This window comes from Hordeum vulgare, chromosome 6H, assembly GCF_904849725.1.
Source record: "Hordeum vulgare subsp. vulgare chromosome 6H, MorexV3_pseudomolecules_assembly, whole genome shotgun sequence".
NCBI lineage: Eukaryota > Viridiplantae > Streptophyta > Magnoliopsida > Poales > Poaceae > Hordeum > Hordeum vulgare.
The window spans coordinates 211,725,908-211,736,406 of NC_058523.1; positions in this window are offsets into that span (position 1 = coordinate 211,725,908).

Sequence of the window (10,499 nt, forward strand, 5' to 3'; positions counted from 1 at the left end):
GGTGGACATGTTCCAGTACTCCAATGAGGCATCCACACCAAGTGATACACCAAGGAGAATAGAGCAACTTCTCCTAAAACCCTCAAAACCCTCTTTGGTTATTTCTGACTTTGACAAACTTTACATTATAAAGTTTTTCCAATTGATGTCAAACTTTTTGTGCATGCCTTAATGCTCAAATAAGGCCCCTACACCAAATATTGGATTTCTGGGAATTTATTTGAATAGGGTTCTAAGCAGAAACCCATTTCTGCCCCTTTCTAGGGTTTTTGAAGTCTACATTGGAAAACTTATCCAGCAAATCCCAAATTTTGTGTGCAAGCCTATTTTCATCTATTCTTTGATCCTGTTAAGTTTCATAGCCATTGGAATTCATCTGATAGCCTAACCACAGATCAAACACCTTGTCTGCACTCACTAATTGGGCTTCTATTGCCCCTTCTACTTTTAGCCTTGAGCTCAACTTTCTACCACAGCCTCACATAGTTACATTTCACCTCCAGTAACTTACCTATGACCACTGGTCAATTAATTGGGAAGGACCCTTTGTAACTTCTCTCATTTTCACCCATGGGATCACTGTTTTTACCCTCCTGTTTCACTTCTGCTTAACCCAAAGACCCCCAATTCTTTCCAGAGCCTCCCTTGTGTGCCAAGGATTCATTTAGATCAACGATATGGCATGCTCATGTGGAGAAAATGAGCAACACCTCCTCAAGTTCATTTCTGGCTGAAATGTGGCTTTGTACAACAAGTACTAGCTACACTTGTTTTCTTGAGCTGCAACTTTGCAGTCTTGTAGTCCTTCTATAAACAAGAGTGCTAGACATGTTTTTATTCCATTATCTCTCAAGTTAGTGCCCTATCTACCCACCTTAAGTTTTCGGTTGCAGACTTAGCAGCAGTCAAACCCATCTTTAACCAACCTCAAATGCTTCCAAACTCCAGAGTCACTCTCCTGCGTGTGTGCCTTGAGTGTTGGACATGTTTTGCTGGCCATTTGGACCATGTAGACACAGGTGCCCGTGGTGACCACCACTCCAGCGTGCAGTATTGGTGCTCTGCACCCTCTTCTGCTTCTGCAGCTCGGTCCCCTCCTTGGGAGCATGCTTCAACGCGCCAGAACGCTCCCCTTGACCAGTCCAATGACTCCCCGACACCAGCTTGCCTCCAAAACCCTTCTGGCATGCTTGTCTACCCGTGCTCTCAGAGCTCCAGAGAGTCCCGAGCTCTCTCGGCCTCTCCCTTCCTATCTCCCTCCTCCTCTATCATTGCCTCCTCCTCCCCTTGACCATTCAAAGCATCTCCACCCATGGGCTAGCTTCCAAAGTCCCTCTGGGACGTGTGGCACCCGTGCCCACGGGTGCACCCGAGAGCTCCCCCAGACTCTCCTCCTTTCCTCCTAGGAACTCCCACTCGAGCCCTCCCCTCTCGGGCTCACTCCTCTTCCCATGGCCGAAGGGTGGAGCTCCGGCCTCCGCTCGGGTTGGCATACGCAGGGCCTCCCCCGTCCTCCTTCCTCCCCTCCAAGAGACCCCGAGGACGCCGCAACTCCACCGCAACGCCGCCTACTCTTCCCCTACGCTGCTGGTGCCAAAATCTGGGGGTAGACGGCCTCCCCGTAGCCTCTTTGTCGGCGCTCCTGCAGCCCTCCCCTGCAGGCGCTGAGCAGGGCAATAGGTGCGGCTAACCGCCCCGAGCGCGCGGGTGGCCGGCGAACCTCCGGGGAGTGGCCGGAGCCACCTCAGGAGCCCCTCCCTCAGCCGGTCTTTCCTCCCTGCCTTCTATGCGCGTGGGCAGGAGGTAGGAGAAGGCCCTGACCAGGGGGCCCTCCATGTAAGACAGCCGAGCCGGGCCCAGCGCCATAAGTGGTGGCGCACCCTCACTGTTTCCGTTTTCGTGTGGGGAAAACGCCCCCGGGAAAAGGCGCCATCGGCGTAGCTCCTCTCTCCCCCGCAGCCGCGCAACCGGGCCGACCCAGTGCGCCACAGTGCTATGCTGCGCTTAGTGCGAGGCCGAGGCCCGTTGGGCACTCCCTTTTCCTTATTGTTTTTCTTTTGTTACTTATGTAATCCGTAGAATATTAATTTTGAGTCCAAACTTGATGATTCAAAATTTTGCAGGTTTCTAAAATCCTGTTCTATAAAGATCTGGGCATGGCACCTTTTTCCAAAATACTTTCCTGTGATAATAATATCTAAATTCCCATTTAGACATACTAATCACCACCTTTGCAAATTCCTAGAGGATCCATTTCAACTCCAAATGGATTGATTCAAACTTCCAGAGACTTCTAAAATCATTCTCCATTTTTAGAACCCTGGTCAACATTTTTGTGTTACTTATTTCTGTTGCTTATAATAAATAGCTCCCTATTGCTATTTATCCCACATTAGAAATTCCTAGTAAATTCATTTCAACTCCAAATCCAGTGAAACCACTTCCTAAATATTTCTAAAATCATTCTCTGTTAAATGGGTGCCTCCACTCATTTTTAACAGAACCAACGCTACTACTGTGTTGAGTTAACACCCCACCGCGTGCTAAAAAGTTCCTAACTCTCCCCCTCTCCCCACCCCATCTCTCCTCGATCTCAAGCCGTCGCCGCCTCCCTCACCGTCGTCTTCGTTGTCGTCGCTCCCGCCTCCCTCGCCGTCGCCACCGCCCCCTCCATTCCCACTCTGGTAAGCCCCCTTCCCCTCCCGCTCTGGTAAGCTCCCTTTCCCTCCCGCTCTGGTAAGCCCCCTTCCCCTCCTGCTCTAGTAAGCCCCCTCCCCATCCCGCTCCGATAAGACCCCCACCCCCTCCACGCGCCGCCCCCCTCCCCTCCCGCTCTAGGCGCCCCAAGGCTGCTGCCATTTTCATTTTAGGGCCATCGCTTTGGCGAGATGGATAGTTTTAATTCCGTGGTTGGAGCTGATGAATTTTTATGTTACACTAATGTTCAAATGGTGTTTACGGTTCCAGTGGTGTTTTTGGTTACACTAATGATTGTTTGATGTTTAGGGAAGTGGTGTTTAGGACAGTTTTGATGGTTACACTAATGATTTTTTTATGTTACACTAGTAAAATAAAATGAGCATGAACCACGTGAACCTGGAATGATGGGCTAATGAGTAGGAACTATAGTTCCAACGGTGTTTATGGTTCAAGATGTCATGTTGAGATACATGTTAATAAGAAAATCAAGATATGTTTGTTGAAGATGTTTTGATGGGCTAACTAGAGAGGAGGAAAAAAATCATATGGATCACACTTAAATAAATCATTCGTGATTGTAAATTTCATGTAAGTAGACCCATTAGTGAGTTTCTCACTTTTGCTTGCTACATTGTGCTAAGTTGAGCATAATTAACTAATTAGTTAATTAATCAATTAATGAAGACTACAAATATCATCCTTTTGTTGGTGTTATTGCATAAAACAGTAGTGAGTTTCTCACTTTTGCTTGCTAAGTTGTGCTATGTTTTGCCGGAATGTCCGAGTGGCCTATGTTTTGCCGGAATGTTGATTCATTTTCATTCCGGCAAATTTCAGGCACTCCATATGTCCACTATTTAGCAAAGGTCATGCTGAAAATTTTCGTGAATTTCGACATGACTAGTGCTAGAAACTAGGACATATAGAGTGCTTGGGAATTGCCGGAAAGGGTAATGAATCGACATTTCGACCAAATATTGATCACTTTTTATTATTCATGCTTCTGTTTATATATAGATGTTCAATTCTTTCGATATAGTGTTACGGTTGTTGTTTACACATTTACAAACATGTTGCACGTATTATGTGCGACACGCCTCACGTGCGATGAATATTGGGAGTGTGAATATTGTGGCGACTGTCGGGGTATGTGCGACACGCCTCACCTGTGAGACGATAGGTTCTTCAGCATGAAGCTTGACGAGAATGGAGATACGTTCCTCCCTTGCCATGAAAGAAGATATGTATTGCAGAGGCTCGGTTTCTAAGACCACGAGAGAATGGAGACGAGGAGCGCTAACCTGAGGACTATACATGGTCACACACTTGTTATCAAAGTATTTAATTCAGTTTCTCACACAGAAATGGGGTGCCCATATTGGGAAGATCTTTGCAAGGCATATGGATTTCAGGAGGGTATGAAAATAACCTTCGATCTTCATCCTAAACATAATATGCCAAGTAACATCGACATTTGGGTGGTTGTCGATATGCTTCCTGTTTTACCTCCATGTGAGTTCCTCAACCATATTTGTCAAGTAATTTGCATTTATATTTAGAAATAGTTGATGTTCATCCATATACTAAATTTGTTAAATTATAATTTACAGCTTATTTTGTTTCTTCGAGTGAATTACGGAAATTAATTGACACGACACACTACACGTCTGGATCACATCTAACTTGGGAGGAGAAGGATGTTCTTCTCTACTTTCTTGTTGGTGTTCTTGTTTCTAGGGATAACTTCCTGTATAATTTGGGAATTGGCCAAAATTATATATTTTACATGCCACTAGTGCATAGGTTGAGGACGGATGACATTCGCCGAAATATCTTGGTAGGAGTTTCCTAATTAAGTACGCTCTACTATTGCGTAAATGATGTTGATTACATTGCTAACTAGGTTATTATTATCTTCTTCAACAAGAACTGCCACATGATGTAGTGCCTCTGTGGATGCACCCAGAAGGTCATATGAAAATTAAAAGCCCGCTGAGGGTTGAGTTCGATGCTCCATACTCGAGTAACCGCAAATCAAAATAAAAAAGGCTCAAAATTGAAGCATGGAGAGAAATAAAGAAGGATCGCAAGACACAAGTTGGAGACTGTTGGATCTCTGTGCTTCATCATGGAGACATAGGTGTTATTCTGTTTTATGACATTATACCTAGGAGCGAGGACTAGGTCTTATGAGAGACAAGTTATTCTGGTTTATATTAACTTGACATGATCATTTAGGATGCATGCATATAATGACTATGATGATGTTTTTCTGTATTACTTTATGTGTATCATATGATAACTTGGTATATGATTAAGATGATGATGAGTTCTTAGATGAGTTATATGACATGATACTTTATGTGTATGATGTGATGCAAATTATGCATGTTTATTATGATATGATCAAACCATTGTATAGAGCATGCACAAATACGTAGGGCGACATAAATAGGATGCGAATTAAATATTAAAAGCAGGAATATTAGTAGTAGCACTGGAATATTAATAGTAGCGCTGGCTTAGCAGTAGCGCTTTTTTAACCCAGCGCTACTGCTAACGTAGATACAAGTAGCTCTTTCAATAACGCACTACTGCTAAAAGTTAGTTGTAACGCGTTAGTAGTAGCGTTGGGCCCAGCGCTACTACTAAGGGTAAAACCAGTGCTACTAGTAGCCTTTCTCCTACTAGTGTAGGTGGGCTGGCTCGGCCGAACCAAGCTCAAGGGCTAGGAACCCTAGGGCGATGGTGGCCCACCTCCCTACTTGGGAGGCAAGCCACCTCAACCCTGGCCGCCGCCCCCTCCTTAGCCGCCGCACCACCTAGGAGAAACCCTAGGGTGTCCGGCCCTCCTCCTCTCCCTCCTATATATACCCAAGGGTTTGGGGTCGCAAACACACAAGTTTTCTTCCTCACTCGGCGCAGTCCTACTCTTCCTCCTCCTCCTCCTCCGCAGCGCTTGGCGAAGCCCTGCCGGAGTGCCATGCAGCTCCACCTCCACCATGCCGTCGTTCTGCTGCAGCTCTCCCTCAACTTCTCCTCTCCCCTTGATGGATCAAGGTGAAGGAGACATCACACGGCTGCACGTCTGTCGAACGCGGAGGCGCCGTTGTTCGACGCTTAGATCAGAATCTTCCGCGATCTATATCGCTACGAGTACGACTCCATCAACCACGTTCATAGTAACGCTTACGCTTAGCGATCTTCAAAGGTATGAAGATGCTCTATCCCTTGCTCGTTGCTAGCATCTCCTAGATAGATCTTGGTGTGACATAGGATTTTTTTTGAATTACTACTACGTTCCCCAACAGTGGCATCGAAGCCAGGTTCTATGCGTAGATTCTATGCCCGAGTAGAACACAAAAGTTGTGGGCGATGATTTTGTCAATTGCTTGCCGTTACTATACCAATCTTTTTTCATCGGTATTGTGGGATGAAGAGGTACCGACCAACTTTACACGTACGCTTACGTAAGACTGGTTCCACCGCCTGATATGCACTTGTTGCATAAGGTGGCTAGCGGGTGTCTGTATCTCCCACTTTAGTCGAATTGTATTGGATGCAAAGGGTCCTTATGAAGGGTAAATAGCATTGGCATATCAACATTGTGGCTATCACGTAGGTAAGAAGCGTTCTTGCTAGAAACCCCAATCAGCCACGTAAAACTTGCAACAACAATTCGAGGACGTCTAACTTGTTTTTGCAGGGTATGACATGTGATGTGATATGGCCAAAAGAATGTGATGTTATATATGTGATGTATGAGATTGATCATGTTCTTGTAAAACGATTCAGGACTTGCATGTCGATGAGTATGATAACTAGCAGGAGCCATAGGAGTTGTCTTAATTTATTGTATGAGATGCAACGCCATGTGATTACTTCACTTTATTGCTAACCATTAGCTATAGTAGTAGAAGTAATAGTTGGCTAGATGACTTCGCGAAGATAGAATGATGGAGATCATAGTGTCATGCCAGTGACAATGATGATCATGACGTGCCCCGAAGATGGAGATCAAAGGAGCAAGATGATATTGTCCATATCATGTCACTATATGATTTGCATGTCATGTTTATCATGTTTTTCATCTTATTGCTTATTACGACGGTAGCAAAGATAAGATGATCCCTCATTAAATTTCGAGATAAGTATTCCCCGAAATGTGAATCGTTGCGAAGGATCGTTGTTTCGAGGCACCACATGATGATTGGGTGTGATAGATTCTAATGTTCGCATACAGCGGGTGTAAGCCAGATTTACACACGCAAAACACTTAGGTTGACTCGACGAGCCTGGCATGTACAGACATGGCCTCGGAATACGAGAGACCGCAAGGTCGAACATGAGTCATATGGATGATACGATCAACATGGAGATGCTCCCCATTGATGACGAGTTCGTCTCACGTGATGATCGGACACGGGCAAGTCGACGTGGATCATGTATCACTTGGATGACTAGAGGGATATCTATCTAAGTAGGAGTTCATTAAATAATTTGATTAGATGAACTTAATTATCATGAACTTAGTCGAAAATTGTCTTTACAAATATTGTAGATCCAATGGCCAATGCACATGTCCCATTCAATTTCAACGTGTTCCTAGAGAAAACCAAGCTGAAAGACGATGGTAGCAACTATGCAGACTGGGCTCGTAATTTAACGCTCATCCTCATTGCTTCCAAGAAGGCATATGTCCTTGATGCACCACTAGGCGACCCTCCCATTCCCGCGGCAGCCCAGGATGTTCAGAATGCCTCGCAGTCGCAAAATGATGACTACTCTCTCGTTCAGTGTGGTATGTTGTATAGTTTAGAACCAGGGCTCCAAAATCGTTTTGAGCAACTTGGAGCATATGAGATGTTCGAGGAGCTGAAACTAGTTTTCCAAGCTCATGCCTGATTCGAGAGATATGAGGTCTTCGACAAGTTCTTCAGCTCTAAGATGCAGGAAAATAATTCTGTGAGTGAGCACATAATCGAAATTTTTGGGTTGCAAAACTGCTTCTCTCAGCTGGGAGTTGAACTTTCAGATGACGCGGTTATTGGCAGAATCGTCCAGTCGCTTCCACCTAGCTATAAGGGTTTTGTGATGTACTACAACAAGCAAGGGATGGAGAAGACCATTCCCGAGTTGTATTCAATGCTGAAATCAGCAGAGGTGGAAATCAATAAAGAACATCACGTGTTAATGGTGAATAAGACCACCAGTTTCAAGAAAGGCAAGGGTAAAAGAACTTCAAGAAGGCCGGCAAAGAAGCTACCGCGCCCGATAAACGAGTTGCCAGGAAGAAGCCACAGAAAGGACCCAAGTGAGAGAGTGAGTGCTATTACTGCAAGGGAACTGGTAACTAGAAGCGGAACTGTCCCAAGTACTTAGCGGATAAGAATGTCTCCATTGTCAAACGTATATATGAGATACATGTCATTGATGTGTACCTTACCGGCGCTCGTACTAGCTCCTGGGTATGTGATACCGGTGATGTTTTTCACATTTGCAACTCAAAACATGAACTGCGGAATAAGCGGAGGCTCGGAAAGGACGAGGTGACGATGCACGTCGGAAAAGGTTCCAAGGTCGATGTGATCGCCGCCGGCATGCTACCTCTACATCTACCTTCGGATTTAGTTTTAAACCTCAATAATTGTTATTTCGTACCAGCTTTGAGCATGAACATTGTATCTGCATCTCATTTAATGCGAGATGGCTACTCATTTAAATCTGAGAATAATGGTTGTTCCATTTATATGAGTGATAGGTTTTATGGTCACGCCCCGCTGGTCAATGGTTTATTCTTAATGAATCTATAACGTCATGATACACATATTCATAGTATGAGTACCAAAATATGTAAGGTTGATAATGATAGTCCCACATACTTGTGGCACTGCCGCCTTGGTCGTATCGGTGTCAAGCGCATGAAGAAACTCTATACAGATGGACTTTTGGAGTCTCATGATTTTGAATGATATGACAGATGCGAACTATGCCTCGTTGGCAAGATTAACAAGACTCTATTTTGCAGTACAATGCAGCGAGCAACAAACTTGCTGGAAATAATACATACGTATGTTTGCAGTCCAATGAGCATTGAGGCTTGCGGTGCCTTCCGTTATGTTCTCACCCTCACTGATGACTTAAGTAAATATGGGTATGTCTACTTAATGAAACACAAGTCTAAAACCTTTGAAAAGTTCAACGAATTTCAGAGTGGGGTGGAGAATCAACATGACAAGAAAATAAAGTTCTTACGATCTGATCGTGGAGGAGAATATTTGAGTCGCGAGTTTGGCATGCACTTATGAAAATATGGAATTGTTTCAAAACTCATGCCGCCTGTCACACCTCATCGTAACGGTGTGTCTGAACGTCGTAATCGCACTTTATTGGATATGGTGCGATCTATAATGTCTCTTACTCATCTACCGCTACCATTTTGGGGATATGCATTGGAAACTGCTGCATTCACTTTAAATAGGGCACCCTCTAAATCCGTTGAGATGACACCGTATGAATTATGGTTTGGAAAGAAACCTAAGATGTTGTTTACGAAAGTTTGGGGTTGTGATGCTTATGTGAAGAAACTTCAACCTCAGATGCTCGAACCCAAAGCGGAAAAATGCATCTTCATAGGATACCGTAAGGAAACTATTGGGTATACCTTCTATCTTAGATCCGAAGGGAAAATCTTTGTGGCCAAGAACGGATCCTTTCTAGAGAAAGAGTTTCTCTCGAAAGAAGTAAGTGGGAGGAAAGTAGAACTTGATGAGGTAATTTTTCCTCCTCTCGAACCAGAGAGTAGAGTAGTGCAAGAAATTGTTTCTAAGGTGCCTGGACGGACTAGAGAGGAAGTTAATGATGATGATCATGAATCTTCGGATCAAGATACTACCGAACCTCGAAGGTCCACAAGCACACGTTCCTCCCTAGAGTTGTATGGAAACCCTGTCATGGAAATCATGTTGTTGGACAACAGTGAACCTTCAAACTATGAAGAACTGATGGCCGTCCCGGATTCCAACAAATGGCTAGAAGCCATGAAATCCGAGATAGGATCCATATATGACAACAAAGTATGGACTTTGGTGGACTTTGCCGATGATCGGCGAGCCATAGAAAATAAATGGATCTTTAAGATGAAGACTGACGCGGATGGTAATGTGACCATCTATAAGGCTCGACTTGTCGCTAAGGGTTATCGACAAGTTCAAGGAATTGACTATGATGAGACTTTCTCACCCGTAGCGATGTTGAAGTCCAGCCGAATCATGTTAGCAATTGCCGCATTTTACGATTATGAAATCTGGCAAATGGACATCAAAACGGCATTCCTCAACGGCTTTCTTAAGGAAGAATTGTATATGATACAGTCAGAAGGTTTTGTTGATCCTAGAAATGCTGACAAGGTATGCAAGCTCAAGCGCTCCATCTATGGTCTGGTGCAAGCATCTCGGAGTTGGAACATTCGCTTTGATGAGGTGATCAAAGCGTTTGTGTTTGTATAGGCTTATGAAGAAGCCTATATTTACAAGAAAGTGAGTGGGAGCTCTGTAGCATTTCTAACATTATATGTGGATGACATATTGTTGATGGGAAATGATATAGAACTTTTGGAAAGCATAAAGGCCTATTTGAATAAGAGTTTTTCAATGAAGGACCTTGGAGAAGCTCCTTACATATTAGGCATCATGATCTATAGAGATAGATCGAGACACCTCATTGGTCTTTCACAAAGCACATACCTTGACAAGATATTGAAGAAGTTCAATATGTATAAGGCCAAGAAGGGGTTCTTG